This window comes from Vicugna pacos, unplaced genomic scaffold (genome assembly GCF_048564905.1).
Source record: "Vicugna pacos unplaced genomic scaffold, VicPac4 scaffold_19, whole genome shotgun sequence".
Lineage (NCBI taxonomy): Eukaryota > Metazoa > Chordata > Mammalia > Artiodactyla > Camelidae > Vicugna > Vicugna pacos.
In genome coordinates this window covers 49,513,424-49,534,876 of record NW_027328740.1, presented here as the reverse complement: position 1 = coordinate 49,534,876, position 21,453 = coordinate 49,513,424, and the positions used below count along the sequence as shown (strand labels likewise).

Here is a 21,453-nt window from a genome sequence, read left to right as displayed (position 1 = left end):
AGAAACCTCTTACCAAAGTAGTATACAGGAAATAACTCTCAACATAACTGAAGTCATTAATTGCAGACCCACAGACAACATAATATGCAAAAGTGAAAAACTGAAAGCCAAATTAAGGAATAAAACAAGGATGCCCATTCTCACCATTTCTATTAAACACAGTATGGGATGTCCGAGAAACAGCAATCGTAGTAGAAGAAAATTTATTCAAGTTGGATTGAATGAAGTAAAACTGTTATTATTTTAGATGACACAATAGTCTATATAGAGAACGCTAAAAATTCTCCACACCAGAACAACTAAAACTATAAAGACATTTAGCAAACTTCCATGATTCATGATTAATGTACAAAAACTATCACATTTCTTTAAACTAAAAATGAAATATTTCATAATTTTAAAAAATCCATATGAAATCAAATCAAAAAATGAAAAACATATGGAAAAACCAAGATAATAAATTCAATAGGAAACTGAAAAACAAATTTGAAGATGATGCAAAGAAATGGAAAGAAATCTCAAGGTCTTAGTTTAGAGGAATTATATTGTTAAAATATATATACTACAAAAGATGTCTACAAATATAAAGTGATTCATATCAAAATACATGATATTTTCCACAGAAACAAAAAAAGTCCAAAGATTTATAATGAACTGCAAAAGAACCAGAACTGCAAAAGGAACAATGAGGAAAAAGATCAAAGATGGATGCATAACCCACACCCCTCCCAGATCCCAGATTTTATTACAAAAATACAGTAATTAAAACAGCACAATACTGGAAAATAAAAACAATGTATATCACTGGAATATAACACAGATGCAGAAATAAAACATCACACCTATGGTCAACTAAACTATGACAAAGGAAACAAAAACATACAATGCCTAAAACACAGTCTTCAGCAAGTTATGTTGAGAAAACTAGACAGCTACATGTAAATCAATGGAATTAGAACACTCCCTCACAGTGTACAAAAATAAAATCAAAATATTTTAAATATCTGAATCTAATACATGAGACAATGAAACTCCTGGAAATTAACATAGGCAAAAAAAGAGATAAAATGTCATGAAAGTTTCTTATGTCACTCTCCAAAGCTGAAAACAGTAAAAGCAAAATAATCAAATAGGTCCTAATTAAATTTAAAAGCTTGTACACAGCAAAATATACTGAATGAAAAGATGAACTTCCAAATGGGAGAAAACATTAGGAAACAATTCAATCAATAAGAGGCTAATTTCTAAAATACACATATCATTCATTCAACTCCATTTCAAAAATCTACAAACAACTCAGCCAGAAAACGAGCAGAAAACAATTCCCAAAAGAAGACACACCGATGACAAACAGGAATATAAAAACATGCACACATTGCTAATCATTATACAAAGACTAGATAAAAATTAAATAATGCTTTTCTTCACACTAGTGAGAAGGGCTGTCACCCAAATGTCTACAAATAATAAAGACTGTCGAGGTTGCATAGAAAAAGGGACTCTCCAACGCTGTTGGTGGGAATGAAAATTTGTGCAAACACTTTGGAAACAGTACGGAAGTTCTTTAAATAATAAAAATAGACCTATCATATCACCCGGCAATCCAACTCCTGGGCATATAAAACATAAAACCTGAAAACAAAGAATCCAAGGGTAAAACATAAGAAGTACACTTGACTTAATTTGATTTTTCATATCTCTCATCTGTCAAGGGAAGCAGAAGAAATTAACAAAAGATGATTACATCAGTTTAAACAGATTTACACTGCAGAAGAAATGATCAATAAAATGAAAAGTCAGCCAACACAATGGGAGAATATATTTGCAAGTGATATTTTCCAATCAAGTGTTAATATCCAATATATATGGTAAACTCATACGCCACAACAATAAAAAACCCCAAGCAATCCAATTGAAAAAATTGTCCATAGGAACTGAATAGATAGATCTGAATCAATTTTCTGTGGAATACATGCAGTTGGCTTAATGACACATGAAAATATATTCAGAGTTATAAATTATTAGGAAAGTCATAACCCAAAAATGAGGCAAAACCTCACATTTGTCAGAAGGCTCTCATTAAAAAGAAAAGAAATAGATGTTGGTGAGATTGTGGAGAAAAAGGAACACCGTGGACACTGCTGATAGGAATGCAAAGTATTGATTCCATTGCATATATACATCAAATTTTCTTCATCCATTTGTCTGTCAAGGGATGTTAGGTTTGCAGGCCCCTGTCTAAAGGCTCTAGAGTATAAGCCCATGGGCTGAACTGATAAACAAGCTGTGAGGAATGTCACATATCCAGGCTGGAGAAGAAATGGCCTACTCAATGTTTCCACTATGGATGGATGGATAGCCTATTCTCGGTAAGATCCTTAGAGGAGGACAACATAAGACAGGCACAGCCGGCTGGAGAAGAGATGGCCTACTTAATGAAGTTCCGTGATGATCTTTAAAGCCTTCCTTTATCATTTAACATCCTGTGCTTACTGCAGAAGCATGGGGATGTAAAGAGCTTAAGATTATTAACATTGTTATAACTTAGATGATATGTGAGGCATTGTGCATGTCCTATATAAACCCTTTTTCTATGAATCAATAGACAGATAACTACTTCGCTTCTCTCCACACAGTGTTTGTGTGTATATGATATCGTGCCACTGACAGGGTTAATTTAATTTGTTGGGAGTATCTTAAAAGGATGTTGCATTATATACAATGTCCTTTCTGCACCTATTGAGATGATTATGTGAGTTTTATTTCTCATTCTATTAGTGTGGCATGTCACCTTTATTGATTTGAATATTTTGAAGTATCCTTAAACCCAGGGATAAATCCCTTTACTCATGTAAGTGTATGATACATCAAATGTGTTTTTTAATTCATTTTGCTTGTGTTTTGTTGAGTATTTTGGCACATATATTCATCAGGGATAATATGCTATATTTTGTATATAATGTCTTTTCTAGCATTGTTATGCAAATAATGCTGGCATCATAAAACAAGTTTGGAGTCTTTCACCCCCTTCAAGTTCTTGGAAGATTTGGGGAAGAATTGGTGAAAAATTGTCTACAAATATATGACAGAATTCACCAGTAAAGTCATCTTGTAAATTTTTTCTGATTTGGGATGTTTGGATTACTGATTTACTCATACACACTTTTGTTCTATTTCACTTTATAATTTCTTCTTCATTCTGTATTGGAAGACACATGTTTCTGGGAACTTGTCATTAGTTCTTGGTCATTAAAATCATTGGCTAGTGGTAATTTCTTATGATGCTATGCATCTCTACAACATCAGTGGTAATATTTTCTCTTTTATTTCTAATTTTATTTGAGTCTTAATTTTCTTAGCAAACCTAAATCTTTGTCCACTTTTTGTTAAAAAGAAACAGACTTAGGTATAAAATTTTCATCTTTTCAATTGTTTCTCTTATTATTTGCCTTAATCTCATTCATTCAGTTTTCTTGTTTATTCTTTCTGTTTTATCCTAAATTCTTCATGTGTAAAGTTAAGTAGTGTGAATCTTTTTATTTCTTTTATTATTAAATTTTATTTATTCATTTAGTATTAATTTATTTATTTGTTTATTTATTTGTTTACATAATAATTTATTTATCTTTGAAGGACTGCCATTTACAATGTGTCAATCTGTAGTGTAGAGCACAGTGTCCCCGTAAACGCATATATTTTTGTGCCTATTAAAGATTACTTCACGATACTTAACTTACTGCCCTGTGTCATAGAAGAGAAATTTTGAAAAAATCTATTTTTATATATAATGGATAACATTTATAAATCTACAGCTCCCAAATATATCCTCTCACAGCCCCTTTCCACAGTAATCATAAAATTGTTTAGCTTATCTGCGAGTGTGTTTCAGTTTTGAAGATGAAATCATCCAAATTTTTTTTAAGGCTCCACATATGTCTTGTCATGTATTATTTTTCTTTCTCTTTCTGGCTAACTTCAATTAGAATGACACTTTATGGGGACATCAATTTGCTGCAAATGTCATTGTTTTATCATTTTTTATTGCAAAATATTATTCCACTGTGTAAATACGACATAACTTCTGAATACTCTCATCTGTTTTTGGAAAATGACCTTGCTTCCATGTCATGGCTGTTGTATACAGCAGTGCTAAGAACATCAGGGTGCAGGTGTCTTTTTGAATTACTGTTCCCTTTGATATATACCCAGAAGTGGGATTGCTGGAATGTATATTGTCAATTTTTATTCTTTTGAGGAATACCCATCCTGTATTCCACAATGACTGCACCAAACTACATTCCTTCCCACAGTGTAGGAGGGTTCCCTTTCTCCACAGCTTCCCCAGCATTTATTGTCTGTAGACTTTGAATGATGGCCATTGAGACTATTGTGAGGTGATACTTCATTATAATTTTGAATTGCCCTTCTCTGATAATGATAGTGAGAAATTATTTTTTTTCATATTGCTATGTGGCATTTCTATGTCTCTATTTGAGAATTGCTTGTTTAGGGCTTCTGCCCATTTTCAGATTGGGTTTCTTTTTTTTTAGGTTTTATGAAGTATTTATATTTTAGAAATTAAGACTTTGTTAGTTGCATCACATCTAAATATTTTCTTTAATCATGTAGTTTGTCATTTTGCTTTGTTTATGGTTCCCTTTCTCTGCAAAAGCTTTTAAGTTTAATTAGGTCCCATTTATTAATTTTGCTCTTACATCCATTACCTGGGTAGTCAGTTCTAGGGGATCATTGATGAGATTTACCTCAAAGAGTTTTGTGTATGTTTTCTTCTAGGAGATTTATTTTGTCTTGCCTTACATTTAAATCTTCAAGCCATTTTCAGTTTATTCTTGTGTATGGAGTGAAGGAGAGTTCTACTCCATTGCTCTGCATGCTGCTATCCAGTTTTCCCAACACCAGTTGGTGAAGAGATCCTCTTTTCTCTGTCATATTCCTGGCTACTGTGTCAAAGATTAATAGAACATAGGCCTGTAGATTTATTCCTAGGCCCTCTATTCTGTTCCATTGGTCAACATGCCTGTATCTGTACCAATATCATGTCATTTTGATTATTCTAACCATGCAATAGTTTATGGAGTCATGGTGGTTTATTCCTCCAGACTCTTTCTTTTTCTTTAATATTGCTTTGGGAATTATGTATCTTTTATGAATCTATGTATATCTTAGGATCATTTGTTTCAGTCCTAAAAAGAAATATTTTGCATAATTTGATAGGAAATCACATTTAGTCTGTGGATTGCCTTGGGCAGTATGGCCATTTTATCAATATTGTTTCTTCCATTACAAGATCATTGGATATCTTTCCAATTCTTCAAATCTTTTTTGATTTCCTCAATGTTTTCTTGTTCTCCATGTATAAGCCATTCACCTCTTTGATCAGATTTATTCTTAAGCATTTTATAGTTTTGGGTGCCGTTATAGAAGCGGTTGCTTCTATACTTTGTTTTCCTGTTGATTCAATGTTAGTGTAAAGAAATGCAATTGGTTTATGTACATTACTATGGGTACCTTGCCCAGTTCCCTTTTCAGCATAAGCAAATTTTTGTGAAGATTTTACACTTTTCTATATATAGTGTCATGTCTGCATATCGTGACAATTTTACCTCTTCTTTTACAGTCTGAAATTTTACTTCTTTTTCTTGCCTGATCATTGTGGCTAGGACTTCCAAGACTATATTGAATTGAAATTGTGAGAATGGGCAACCTTGACTTGTCTCAGGTTTTTGTGGGAAGGGTTTCAGTTTTTCACCACTGAGTATTTTGCTGGCTATATGTTTGTCATTAATAGCTTTCATAATGTTGAGAATGGTCCCTCTATTCCCACTGTGATAAGAACTTTTATTGCAAAAAGGGGTTAAATTTTATCAAATACTTTCTCTGCATCTACTGAGATGATCATGTAGTTTTTTGTCCTCTCTGTTGTTGATATGGTGTATAACAGTTGATTGATTGATTTGTATATGTTAAACCATCCTTGTATTCCTGCGGTGAATGTAACTTGACCATGGTGCATGATCTTTTTTTACATGCTGTTGGATTCTGTTTGTTAATAGTTTCTTAAGGACATTTACATCTAGGTTTATCAATGATATTGGCCTAAAATTTTCTCTTGGGGAAGTGTCTTTGTCTGGTTTTGATACCATGTTGATGGCCTTATGGTGTGAGTTTGGGAGTACTCTCCGTATCAATCTTTTGGGAGAGATTGAGGAAGACTGGTATGGATTTTTCTTTGTATGTTTGGTCAAATTCCACAGTGAAGTTACTTGGGTCTGAATTTTGTTTTCAGAGATTTTTTTTTTTATTTATAATGCCATTCCATTTCTGGTGATCTGTCTGTTCAAATGGTCAATTTCTTCTCGATGCAATAATGGTTGGCTAATGTTCCCAGAAACTTCTCCATGTCTCCTTGGATATTCAGTTTGTTTCCATGCAGTTTTTCATGGTATTCCCTTATGATATTATGCAAATTTTTTGTACTCTTTGTAGTTTCTCCATTTTCATTTCTTATGTTATTTGTGTTCTTTCTCTTTTCTTATTGGTGAGCCTGTCCAGAGTTTTGTCAATTTTGTTTACTATTTCAAAAAAGAGTTTTAATGATTTTTTCTATTTTTTAATTTGCATTTCAATTCTTCCTTGATCTTTCTCATTTCCCTCTTTCTGCTGACTTTTGGTTTTGTTTGCTCTTCTTTTCATGATTAGTTTACATAGAATGTTAGATTATTTATTTGAAATTGCTCTTCTACTTTGAGGAGGAACTTGTCACTCTGAACTTCCCTCTTAAGCCTGCTTTAACTGTATTCCATAGACTTTGATTAGTGTTTTGTCATATTTCTCGAGATTTTTTTTTCATTTCTTCTTTTACTTCTTCACCTCCCCCCTTATTTTAGTACCATGTTGTTTAATCTACACACTGTCATTTTTCTCCCTGTTTTTCTGTGATTGATTTCTAGGTTCATGGTATTATACTCAGAAAAGATGCTTGAAATTATTTTTATCTTCTTAATATTGTTGAGGCTTCTTCTGTGCCTGAGTACATAAACTATCCTAGGAAATGTTCCATGTGCACTGGAAAAGAAAGTATATTCTGTTTTGGGAAGAAGTACTGTTTTGAAAATATCAACCATCATCAATTTTTTTTTGTAACATTTAGTATCTTTGTTCCCTTGTTAACTTTCTTTCTGTAAGCCCAGTCTAGTAATGGTAATGGGGAGTCATAGTCTACTTCTGTGAGTGTGTTCCCATCGATTTCTCCATTTTTATCTATTAGTATTTGCTTTATGTATTAAGGTGCTCCTATATTGAGTGCATATATCTTAATGAGTATAATACCTTCATTTTGTATTGCTTCTTTAATCATTATATCATGTCCCTGTTTATCTTTCTCTATGGTCTTTGGTGTAAAGTCTATTTTGTGTGAAGTCAGTACTGCTAGTCCTGCTTTCTTGTCATGTCCATTTGCATGGAATATATTTTTCCATCTTCTGAATTTCAATTGATGTGTGTTCCTCTTTCTAAAGTGGGTCTCTAGAATGCTTCATAATGTAGGGTCTTGTTATATTATCCCACATGACAATATATATCTTTTGATTGAACCACTTAGTGTATTAACTTTTGCAACAATTATTCGGAGACTGGTGTTTATTTCCATTTTGAACTTCTTTTTCCAGTTGACTTGGTATTTCCTTTTTTTCATTTCTTTTTCTTTTTGTGGCTTTATAAGTTTTCTTTAATTATCTTGGTTTCTTTTTGGCTTTGTGACTTCATTTTAAGCTGTTGACTTATGGTTACCATGTTTTGCATGTATATTGACCTGTTACTACATTTGTTTATTTTAACTGATAGGAATACAAACTCTATCCCATTCTACAGAGAACAGAAACAAGAAGAAAATACTCTGTATTGTCTTGTTTCACTTTCTGACCCTTAAACATTTTCATGGCCTGTTTTACAACATCATGTTTAATCTGTTGTAAATCATTGCAGCTATTGCCTTTCTAATTATGCCTTTCTCCCTTCTGTAGTAACCTGCTTCTTTTTTTTTTTTTTAGGGTAAACCTTTCATTATTTCTTTTTCTGTTGCAAAATTCTTTTAGTATTTGCTTTTGTGGAAGTTATTTATCTCTCCTTCTATTCTAAAGGATAGCCTTGCTAGATAAATTATCTTAGATTACAGCTTTCTTTCATTCAGGACTTTGAATATGTCTTGTCACTGCCTTCTGCCACTTGTATTTGCGTAGGAAACGTGTTTACAAATAAATATATATAATTATATTTATATGTAAAGAATACCTAGAAATGAAGTTAACAAATAAGGAGAAAACTTTTACATTAAAAAATAAAAAACATCTATGAAGGAAATTAAAATTGATCCAAAGAAATGAAAAGATCTCTTATGTTAATGATGTGAAACAATGTGGTTGAAACAACCATACTACACAAAGCAATCTACATTTTGTGTGATTCATGTCAAAACACCCATGAGATTTTCCATTTAATAGAACAGATAATTTCAAAATTTATATGTATTCACAAAGACCATGTGTTGCGAAAATAATCTTGAAAATAGTGTATTAAATCTAATGGTGTAAATTTCTATGATGTCAAACAGCCCTACAAACTTTAGTAATTTAAACAACATGATACTGGCTCAAAAACAGACGCCAATCAATAGAAGAGAGTAGAGCAACCAGATATAATCCCTCACACGTCTGATCAATTAACCCATGAAAAATGAAGCAAGTGTATAAAGAAAGTGTATAAAAGAAAACACATTCTCCTCAATAAGTAGTGCTGGGGTGATTGAACATGTAAAAGATAGATTAGAATAGCTCCACAAATTGTATACAATCCATAAGCACAGAATATCTTTCTAATTATTTTGTTTACTTATATTTCTTGCCCCTGCAATTTATTGATCTATGTTTATTTATTTTATATCAATTATCAAATGTATTCCTATTTTATTCTTTTTTGTATAAATATATACACAATTGTTTTCCTAATTTCCCTTTCTGACAATATGTTGTTACTATATAAAAATGTAACGGATATTTGTATATTGATTTTGTATTCTGCAAGTTTACTAAGTTTGTTCATTATTTCTAACAGTCACTGGAGGAGTATATGGACTTTTCCATCTATGTATAATTATGTCAACTGTAAAAATTTTACTGCTTTTTTGCAAGTTGGATACCTTTTATATTTTGTATTGACTAGTTGTTCTGGCTAGGACTTCTTGTAGTGTAATTTAGGACAAGTGAGAATGAGCTACTTTTTCTTATTCCTGGACCAGAGGAAAACCTACCTGAATGTTTACATTGAACTTAATGATAGACATGGGTTTTTCATAAATTGTTTTTATTATGTTTAGTTACATTCTGTCTAAAGTGAATTTGTTAAGAATATTTTTATAAAAAATTAAGATCAGATCTGTCAATAATTTTCCTACATATTTTGAGATTTTTATTTTTGAATTCTCTGTGTTTTAAGGGATGGTATGACATATATTGATTTGCATACATTAAATAATATTTATGAATCAGGACTAAATGCAACTTAACTATAGTTTCTAATACTTATATTATGCATGATTTCATGTTGCTAATGCTGATTTAGAATGGAATATACACATACTGAAGGAAAAATTTACATTGTGGCTTGAGTTTATATTTATTTATTTAAAATTTTATCTCTCATTTTGAATTTGGCTTATCCTTAATGGAATTTATTTATAAATACAGAATATAACTTTTGGTAGAACTTGATTTACTACAGTTAACTGATACAAAATATAGCTATTGTTTAAAATAAGTGAACAAATCACTTGCCTCAAAATGTCATATTTTGCTAACAATGCCAACTGTTTCAGGTCTGAGAAACATAATGCTTCCTAGAATGCATAACGTGGTCTTTTCCACCCCAACCTACATATACTGTTATTTCTCTGTTTTTTGATTGTTTGTTTGCCCCTTAATGGCATCAATGCTTATAGAACCCAGGATCTTGTGCATAAGTGTATTTATCAACATCATTTTGGAAAACATAACAGAAGCCACAAGAGTATGGATTATAAAGATGACAAGAAAATTTATTCTTCTAAGGACTTAAAACCTCTGAGTGAAAGAATGGCAAAAATAAACATTTGTAAATATACAATAAGGTTGGCTCTTTTGTAATTTTAAAGTAGAATATTAAATTACAATTGTTTTAAATATAGCACTGAATTAGAATTTAAAACAAAAATTCCCCCCTTTGGGATTTCTTAAATTTGATTGATTATATTAATCTCATTTTATTTCAGAAATATTTACCATTTATTTATAAACATACCAGATAAACTGATATTTATTCTGCCCATGTTTTGAATATAGAGCTACTTATTGTAAAGTACACAGATAAATAACTACTTCCATTTCCAAATCAAATTATGTTTCACTTTAATTACAAATTATAATAAAATAGTTATACATTCTCTGAACAGGTTTTACACAAATTTCACTTTAAATTCCAAAACTTAAAATTTATTTTATATATTTTTGGCATTATTTATACTCTGTTCACAAATCAGGTATAAATTTCTGTATAAAAGAATGGAGATTTGTTTTATTTCACAGACACTAAAATTAAATTATTTAAAAAGATTTTGTGGGGATAATATTTGCAGATAACACTATAAAAATAAGCATCCTATATATTTCAATTTAACTGGATGAATGAGAAGTAAACACTGGCTGAATGTTACACTTGAGTTTCTAGGAGACCAGGCATTTTGTGATGTCACAGCTTCTCAGGGTGAGAAACATTGTGACGGCCTAGCAGTTTATCTGTGCAGGCCTGCCAAAGCAGCATTTGCAGCTGCAGTGCTCAAAATTATGCAGATTAGAAAAGTGGCTGTAGAAAAAGTTATTTGAAATGGCACATATTTCTTCAGAAATTCAAGATGTGTCTCGTAAAGATGGACCAACTGGTTCAGGAAACTCCGGTAGATCTCTATTGTGTGATCAAACATTCTCTGGGGACTTGGATTTGAGGTCTATGATTGAAGAAATTGCTTTTCAGACTTTGTCTGAAGAATCCTTGATAAAAAGACCATGTTACACACTTTGTGCCTCTGAACCAGATGAAGATAATGATTTTTGTTCTCTGACATTTCTAATAAAACACTCGAAAATGGCTGGGAGTGACCAATTTAAATCCATCTGGTGGGATGATAATGGAACTTCCATAGTGATTGATGAAGATGTCTTTAAGAAGGAAGTTTTGGAAAAAAATACCCTTTTTATAATATTTGAAACTGGAAGTATGAAAAGTTTACTTAGACTGCTTAACCTTTATGGGTTTAGTAAAGTGCAGCAGAATTTTCAAAGATCTGCCTGTCTAGCTGACTTTCTGGCAAAAGAAAAGATATCTCTGTTTTAAGCAACATATTCAGTAATTTTAGTTACCACGTGTTAACTTATATATAAAATTTTATTTTATATATCAATCTATGGTAATATAAATGTAAAGCTAGATTTTGAAAATTGTATAAAACTCCAAAGTTAAATCCTTTATTTTTTCTAAAAAAAGAGGACAGTGCCATAAGTATTCAAGATTATAAGAAACTTTGCTTGGAACTACGAATCTTAACAGAAATCTAAATAAATGTATTAAAGCTGCTTTTGAAAATTGGCATTCACCATTACTGCAAATGCTAACTTCTTAAATTTGATGTCTATACTTTTAAAGTGTGTATTTTCCAAATAAGGAATATCAAAATATCGTCAGCTGTGCATAGTAAACATGAAATAAGAGGTTTTATACATTACACTTATTGTATTTTGGTTTAAAATATTACTAAAATATTTCTCCTTTGGTTTTAGCTGCAGTTCTATCAAAATCCAAATTTTAAATGAGGCTTTCTCCCACTTTTTGTGAAAATAAAAAGAAGGGTTGCGATTACAAATGCCTCTCTGGTATCTTCATTGGTTGAAGATTTCAAAAAGAATCACTTTAAAGGAGGGGGTAATGTGGATAATTATAATTCTGTTTTTGTGGCTGACACTAGTGGTGAAAGTGCATTTTTACATTCTGCAAATTTAAACATGCCTCTAATAAGAAAGCCCTCAACTAGCCACATAATTGGAGATACCACTACCCTGATCAGAGGTGATATTTCTCCTCCATCATCAATGTCATTTAGACCACCAGAACAAATTGCAGTGTATCAAAGTGCTCTTTTAAATTGATTGACCACTGTCCACGGGCACTCTCAAAGCAGCTACACTGAAGCAAATGGTCGTGTTGTGAACTTCATTACAACTACAACTTCTATTTCCAGGACAGCATCTTGTCTCCCATACAGAGCAATTATTTTGGACTGATGGTGGAACCTTGTAACTTTCCAAATAGATATCACAACATATCTGCCAATGAAGGTCGTTTTTCTAAACTTCAACTAGGGAGCAACGCACGGTTTCCCATGCCAGTGAGAGCTGATACATCAGCCACCTCTCTTTCAAGGCCAACTCATCAGCCATCTTCAGTTTATAAACGTCATTCTAATTACAACTTATCTGCCAGAGGACTACCATATTATGTAGAATAAAAAAGATTAAAATTGATGTTGGCAAATGTCGACAAATATCTGCAATTTTGTTATTTGAAAAATTAACATAGTTGTGTACCTTCATTTTATTTATTTTCTTTTTAAATAGAGTTAAGAGTTAAACGGGAGACAAAGATACCATTTAAAAAAAGATATTTGATTGATATGATCATTTGATGGAAAATAATGGGAGTAAATTTTAGTGCTTTCTTGTAAGAAAGAAGAGAAAATGGAAGAATTTGGAAAAACACTAAAACATGGAGAGAGGGAAAGTACTAAATGGTTTCTAGTTCATCGTGGAAAGTATTAAAAGAGTTAAGTTAAGATAGGTTGCAACAGGAGATTAATGCAGGAACCAGCCCAGGGATCATTTCTCTATTATGTCATCCCTGGAGTCATAAAGGTCACATGATGTAGTCTCAGATGGCACATTCAGCATGTGGTACAATTTAAGAAGTAATTTTATCTATGGTCTTCTTTGTGCTGTTATCAAAGCATTCTAATTGGTGCTTTCATTTCCTGCCCTCAAGAGTCTACACTATATTTTCTAGTCAATAGTTTATGTTGCATTTATCTTCCAGCGAAAGAAAAGCTTAAGTCTTCAGGGTGGCATTTAATATCTTTCTAAATCTAAGCACACAAGCTCAAATTAGTTTAGTCATTTCTTTATAAATCTGGCATCTGATTACCTTGGCATATCTTTAAGTTTCACTGTATCTGGAGATATATCCAGGCAAATGATTGTCAACTATTTCAGCTGCAAACTCACCACTTTTGCTCCAGCTCATCCTTGGACTTTGGGTGTCCTCCTTTTACCTACTTAGACTTTCTGAGTCTCAGCACAGAAACCACCTCTTCCAGATGTTTCCTGTCTATCCCCCTTTCCTTGTCTAACTTGGATACCAGCACAGTAAGCACAGCACATGCCACAGGATGCATTTTAATATTTAGTCAATGAGAAATACATGTTGACTTTAAGCAAAATCTACTTTCCAGAAACAACAAAACTTTCATGGTTTTCAAACTATTTCATTACGGTCTTTACTCTTCACCACAAACTAGCTCTTTTCATAGACCAAGGACTAGTCACTCAAGACAGTAAGTGGAGGTAGGTACAAGATACAGGTATTATTTTCTCCTTAATTCATGCCTCCAGAGGCCTAAAGCATTCCATTCTCATTTGCTGGATTTTTTCCTGTCTCTTCATCACCCACCCACCCCAAAATAGCTGATTCTCTTCCCCATACCAATAACTATACTGCCTTTAATTAATTTACTTCTTAGAATTAGAGCTTTCTCCAGAAGAGAAATTGTCATTGCAAACATTTAATATAGGTTTATACACACCACATAATTTGTGCCCCTTCTAACCTTCACAATGGAAGTATCTAAGTGGTACTAGCCCCTTGGTTATGGTGGTGGTATCCAGTAACCAAATTGCAATCTATAATGTGTGGACTAGAAGGAGGTGTGGGTGGTAGAATAAAAAATATGTCCGAATGCAAGAATACCAAATTTCTGCAGATATTATGAAATATAAAATATTCATGGAAGGCTTTGACAATTTCCCATTAATCTAAAATAATAAGTATAGCATTTTCAGAGTGTGAAATGCTCTGAAATGCTGGAAAATTTGTAGTCAATGTCAGGGAACCTAAGACTTCTGCTCACAATCTTGCAGCCACTGTCATCTGATAAGACTGGAATGGCAAATATGAGTCCTTAATATGTGTCACCAATTGTGAAGAAAGCCTTTTATAATCTGGAGAATGGGCAAATTGGCCAGGGTAAACTCTAGCAACATCCCACCAATATGACCTTTACCAAGAGAAGAAATGAGCCCACTTGCAGCAGGAGAACTCTTTCTGGAGAGCAGTGGTTGTTCCTACAACAGAAACGTCAAGATTTTAATTTTGTCAGCTCATCTCTGATGGTGGCTATGTTGTTGCTTACATTAGCAGTCTGGGGTTCAGATGGGCTGGTTCAGCAGCAAGTTTCCAGCTCTCTTATCAGAGAATGGGTCTTACCGTGAACATCTTAACAAGGTTCTATACTGATAAGTCACAAGCTACAGTTTACTTTCAAAATTAAAAATCCTAAAGGAGAATATTGTTTGTTTGTCCATTTGTAGTTTTCTACCTGGGAGAAGCTAGACTATTGACTAAAGTACAAAAGTTGGCTGTTGCATTGAAAACTATTCTCTGAGCTCTGCCCACTGAATTCTTCCCACTAAATACTACAAATCTGTCTACCACTGTGTGTTTGTGTGAAGATGGATTGTTAGGCAGTAACTAAGTTTGTCTTATTTGAATCATCAGTGAATTATTCCCCTGCATCTGGCAGATTCTCTGTGAATTAAGAGATTTATTGAGCCACCAGATTTTCTTCAGATCAGGGAGAGGTAGATTATATTTCTCCCACAATACTAATTGTTAACTTTACATTGAATCTCAAGCTGATGCTAGGGACAAGCCACTGAACCCTGGAATTGGACTGAGGCATATACATTCCCCATTCCCCAGAGCCCAGTGCAGGACTGTGTCACCTTTTTAATTTAAGCTTATGTCTAAGTATTTTTGCTTTAAATTCTGATTGTTGGCACAACTTATTTTGGCTTTGAACACCCGTTGACTAATTTATAGAGACTGAAACTCTGACTTATTCCCGTTCATCTAGAAATTGCAATAACCTTCCTTTCCTTGGACTACCTGTAATAGAGTGAGCATAGTCATCATTTTGAAAGTAGTCCTCAGTCCTAATAATGCAGAACCTTTACACTTCTTTGCCCAGGACTTGAGCAAAAATGTTTGTTGTTTATCTCAGGGATTATCCTCACATCCCCTAATGCAAACATGAGAAAACTTCACATCTTTATCCAAAATCAAGCTTTTGTCAGTATTGCATTCCCATTGCAAAACAGTTAACAATTGTAGGAGTTCTGAGATTTTACCATGCTGAGATTTTTAGCAACCTAGCATGTTCATTTCCTACAGATGCTGTCGGGGAGATGAGACCACGGTTCAGAGACAGTGAACTTTATCACTCACAGCAAGAGCAGCCAGTTTTAAATTTGTATCCATTCCCTAATCTCAGATGAATACACACAGGGAAATTTTGATGCCTATAGAAGCAGTGGGCTGTTTACATGAAGAAAGTTTAAGGCATGGTAAAACACTAATTTTATTTTTATCTTTATGTATAATTTATTAGAATCACTTATTTATTAGTATCTTTACCTAGGATAAGTATACCATGACTCAAGTTTACTTGCTACAAAAACAATCATGAGAAATGACATGGGAAAAAATGACCATTGAATTTTCATTTTTCCTTTTGCATTTATTGATGTTTAATTGGCATAAAACATTGTGTAAGTTTTGGTGCACAGGATAGTGATTTGATTTACACGTATCATGGAATAACTATCATGGCAACTTTAGGGAGAATTCATTATTTCTTTCAGATACAATTTTAAAGAAATACAATTTGTCTTTTTGTTGCGATGTGAAAACTTATGGTCTGCACTCTTATCAACATTCATATAGAACATAAAGCAGTATTAATTATAATTTTCATGTTACTATGGGGCATCCCTAGAACACGTTTATTTTACGGCTGGAGATTTGGAGCTTTCAAGTGTATTAATCAAATTCTCATTTACCAACCCCTGCCTCTGTTAACTACAAATCTATTTTTTCTATAAGTATGTTTCTTTGTTTTTGAAGTGTACTTTAATCTATAACACTGTCTTAGTTTCTCTTACACAACATACTGTTTGCTATTTTTATTACATTTCCAACTGATCACCAGAATATATCTAGTATGGATATGTTGCTATTTAAAGATATTTCATTCTTATTGACTACTCCCCATACAGTAAATTTCTTGTCCCTGACTCATTTTATTTGCAACTGGAAATTTTTCTCTCTTCATTATCCTCAACTTTTTCTTTTCCTCACCCCATTTCCCTCTTTCTTGTGAAAAACCTGTTTCTTTCCATATCTATATTTGCTTCTCAGTGTTGTTATGTCCATTTGTTTTAAATTCTAATTATAAGTAAAATCATTCAAGAATTGTCATTCAATTTCTGAGATATTTCACTTAGCCTATTACCTTCTTGGTCTACCCATTTGCTGCAAATGACAAGAACTTATTCTTTTTAGAGCTGAGTAATAACCCATTGTATTTTATGTGTGTGTGTGAATATATATATATTTATAAAATGCCTATATATAGTGTGTGTATATATATACACAAATATAGATAAATCTGTAATTAAGCTGTGTAGATATATATAGTATAAACACACATCTTCTTTATTCATCATCTATTGATGTGCAATTAATTTGCTTCTATACCCTGTCTATTGTGAATAATGCTGCAATGAATATATGGTTGAATATATCTTTTCTAATTAGTGTTTTTATTTTCTTGGAATAAGTATCCAGTTATGGAAATGTTGGATAATATTTCATTTTTAATTTTTAGATAAAGCTCCATGTTGTCTTCCACAGTGGCAGCACATATATACATTCACTCCAGCAGTGCATCAGGGTCGTTTTTCTTACATCCTCACCAATAGTTAAGTTTGTTTTCTTTTTGATAATAGTCGTTCTGACAGGAGTGACATAAAATCTCACTGTGTTATGGACTTGCATTTTTCTGATGTTTAGTGATGTTGATGGGGTTCATATGCTTGTTGGTTACATTTACCCCACTGTAAATTCATGTTTTGTAATGGGCTAAGTGACCATAACTGTCTGATTTCATTTTCAGGCTTTCTTTGTTTTTCATTATTCTGTTTGTTCTGTGCCACTACCATATTCTTTTCATTACTGTTTCTTGTATTATAGTTTAAAATCAGGGACAGTGATACATCCTCTTCGTTCTTTGTCAAAGTTGTTAGTGTTTTTAGTTTGTTTTCCTTTCTTTCTTATTTTTTTAGTGATTTCAACTCTTTTGTGTTTACATGTAAATCTTAGAATTATTTTTTGTAAGTGTCTGAAAATGCCCTTGCTAGTTTGATAGGCACTGATTTTAATTGATGTATTTTCTTGGCTTGTTCTGTCATTTAAACAATATTTTTTCCTAATCTATGAACACAGTATATCCTTTCATGTGTTTGCATTATCTTCAATTTCTTTTGTAAATACATTATAGTTTCCTGAGTACAGGTATTTTACCTCCTTGGTTGGATACATTTCTTGATTTTTTTTGTAATGCAACTGTAAATTAGACAGTTCCCCCAATTTCTCTATCTGTTAGCTTCTTGTTAGTGTGTAGAAATGCAAGATTTCTGTATGTTAATTTTACATTCTGAAATTTTACCAAATGCATTGATAAACCCCAGTAGTTTTGTGGTGTCTTCTTTAGGATTTCTGTTTAAAGTATTTCATCTACAAACAGATTCTTTTACTGCTTTTCTGAAATAGCTATATTGTATTTACTTTTATTTTGGAAAGCTATGTGTAGAATTTCCAATACTATACTGAATAACAGTGGTAAGAGTGAGCATTCTTGTCTTCTTCCTGCTTTTATTGGAGATGCTTTCAGTTTTTAATCAGTGAGTGTCATATTAACTGAGTTCTTGTCATGTATGACCTTGACTGTGTTGAGGTATGTTTCCTCATGCCCACTTTGAGGAGAAATATAAGCATAAATAGATGCTGAATTTGTCAATATATTTTATGACTCTTTTGAGGTGACCATACAGTATTTATTTTTCAATTTGTTAGTTGGGTGTATCATATTGATTAATTTGTGGGTAATGTATCACTTTTGCATCCCTGGAATAAAAGAGACTTAAACATACTCTATAATCCTCTTAATCTATTGTTTGCTTTGCTAACATTTTAGTGATGATTTTTGCATCTATGCTTATCAGTAGTATCTAACCTGTACTTTTATTAGGTATTTGTTCCAGTTTTAGTAGTAGTGTGATACAGTAATTTGGGGTAGGAAGCCTTCCTTCCTCTGCAAATTTTTGGAATTCTCTGAGAAGCATAGGTGATAGCTCTTCTCTAAATGTTTGGAAGAAGTCACCTGAGAAGCTGTCTAGTCTTGGAATTTTGTTTCTTTGGAGATTCTGTATAATTACTTATTCAATTTCATTAGTGAAAATCTGTTAATATTTTCTATTTCTCATTCCATCCTGGAATTTTGGTCTTTCTAATATATTGTCCATTTCTTCAAGGGATTCCAATTTTATGTCATATAATTTGTTGTATCATCTTATGATGCTTTGTGTTACTTTGATATAAGCTGTAACTTCTCATTTATTTTGGATCTTTTTTATCTGTACTCTCTTTTTTGCTCATGAGTCTTGTTAAATTTTATCAGTTATATTTATCTTTCAAAAGCCATTATGTAGTTTGTTTAGATGTTTCTATTTTTAACCTTTATTTTATTTATTTATGTTTCTACCTTTCTGCTGTCTTTCCTTCTACTAACAAGTTCATTTATTATTTTGCTACATCGTTGTTTGTAAGATTATGTTATAAGAGAGAGATGTTTCTTATTTGTATAAGTGGGATTATTTTGCTATAAGCATCCCTATTAATACTGCTTTTGCTATACTCCATGGACTTTGTTTTTGTTGTCATATTTCTTTATGTATTTTAACTTTGATTTATGCAGCAATCCATTTGTTGTTTTATATTGTATGATTTATCCTCCACATTTTACAATTTTTCTCAGGTTTTTCCTTTTAGTAAACTTCAGTTCTCATAGAAGCCGTATGTTTCTTCACAAAGCAAGGAGAAAAATAATAAAATTTATACAAAATTCTGAATGACCAAAATTTTCTAGTTATCTTTGAAAAATGAACAAAACTGTGTGTATTATCCTCCCTGACTTTAGAACTTACTACAAAGCTACAGTAATCAAAACATCAAAATATATCACTAAAGAGTCACATAGATCAATGGAACAAAATAAATAGTCCTAAAATAAACCCAAACACATATGGTCAATTAGTCTACAATGAAGCATGCAAGAGTATACAATGGAAAAAGGCAGTCTCTTCAACAATTAGTTCTGGGAAAAATGGACAGTACATGTAAAATGAAGATGTAAGAGCACTTTCTTCCATAGTATACAAAATAAGAGAGAAATTGATTAATTTCCTAAAGGTAAAACCTGAAAGTTTAAAATTTCTGACCAAGAACAGGAGCAGAACTGCCTTTGAGATAAATCATAGCAATATTTATTTTTGATCTATTTCCTAAGTAAAAAAAAAAGAGGAAAACTAACCATAACAGTTTTTAATTTTACTGAGGAAATAATAGGTGTATTATGTGATACAGGGATTCCACTTCTTGTATAAGTGTGAAGTGCAAAATCTTTTGCAGAGCAAAGGAAACCTTCAGCAAGACTTATGACAATACACAGAATTGAAGGAAGAATTTCAGACAATGAAAACAACAAGGTGTTAATATCCATCTTGTATATATAGCACATTAGAGTAAATATTTAAAAACAAAGACCCCACTTAAAAACAGTTGAAGGATCTTCATGGAAACTTTTCAAAAACAGACATGTGTATGATTTTCATGCACATAAAAAGAAACATAACTTTGCTATTCATTAGGAAAACATAAATAAAAACCAGAATGAAATATAATCTCACAGCAACCAAAATTGCTATTAAAAAAAGTCTTCAAATGACAAACATTAATAAGAATGTTGATAAAAGGGAACTCAGGTACACTGTTGGTGGAAATATAAATTGATGCATCCACTATTATAAAAGAGTGGACTGTGTGAAGAAAACTAGAAATAGAAGCATTATATTTTACAGCAATTCCATTTTTTGATATAATTCCGAATAAAATGAAAACATAAACATTAAAGGATATATTACCCCAAATGTTCTTAACATTATCATTTATAATAGCCAAGGAGAGAAGCACAACTCAACTGCCCATCAACAGATGATTGGCTGAAGTAGATGTGAGATATAGATAACATAATAAATACTTAGCAATTGTCATATCAAAAAATAAAATTCTGCTATTTGAAACAATGTGACTGGACCCAGAATGTGTTGCACATAGGAAAATAAGTCATACAGAGAAAAACTATCTACATTACCACTTACATGAGGAAACTAAAGATATAAGAGAAATAATCATAAAAAAAACAGAAACAGAATCACATATATATGTGTAGTGTACCAATTAGTGGTTTCCATTGGGGACAGGGAAGAAGGATCAGGAAGACAGAAATATGCAAGCTACTAGTTATATATTAGTGAAGCAACAGGGCTATATTTACTGCACAGAGAAATATTTTAATAATTTAAAAGATTTTAAAGAGACTATAGGCATATATTATACTAAAATGTGCATGCATGTGGGAAAAACATTGAAGAAAAGAACCCAGGAAAAACAAAATATTTTGTAGTACTCTGATATAAAGGGAAGTGATTTATTCACTTTCTTTACTGTTTTATAATGTCCTTATTAGAATTTAAGCTTTTAAATGAAAAATTACAGACTGAATAAAGTGACATAAGTTTAAACTATTTGTCTCTCTCTTTAAATCTACAGTCAGTGAAATGATCACATCTCAACAAAAATTACTACAACACAAAACAATACTCCAGAACATATATGTACATCTGAAGTTTGGTGGGCTAAAACACATAAATTAGGCTGAAATGAGGGAAGAGCAGAGTTGGTGACTGCCACCAAGGTCCACTTACTATGGTATCTGAGCCCACAGTTTCAGAGTAACATGTAGAAACAGGGTCTCAGTGGTTCACACAGATTCAGCCTCCAACTGCACCAGTATTCATGGTCAAAATTAACTTGGAGGGAGCTGCAATGCAGACAGAATTTCCATCC

At 32.2% G+C, this 21,453-nt stretch overlaps 1 long non-coding RNA gene across 1 annotated transcript; it reads left to right on the top strand.

The window, feature by feature from the left end:
• Positions 1-10,869: 10,869 nt before the first annotated feature.
• On the top strand, positions 10,870-12,623 carry LOC140693303 (uncharacterized). Its single transcript, XR_012069023.1, has 2 exons — positions 10,870-11,002; positions 12,341-12,623. It is a non-coding gene; the product is annotated as an uncharacterized lncRNA (long non-coding RNA).
• Positions 12,624-21,453: the final 8,830 nt, after the last annotated feature.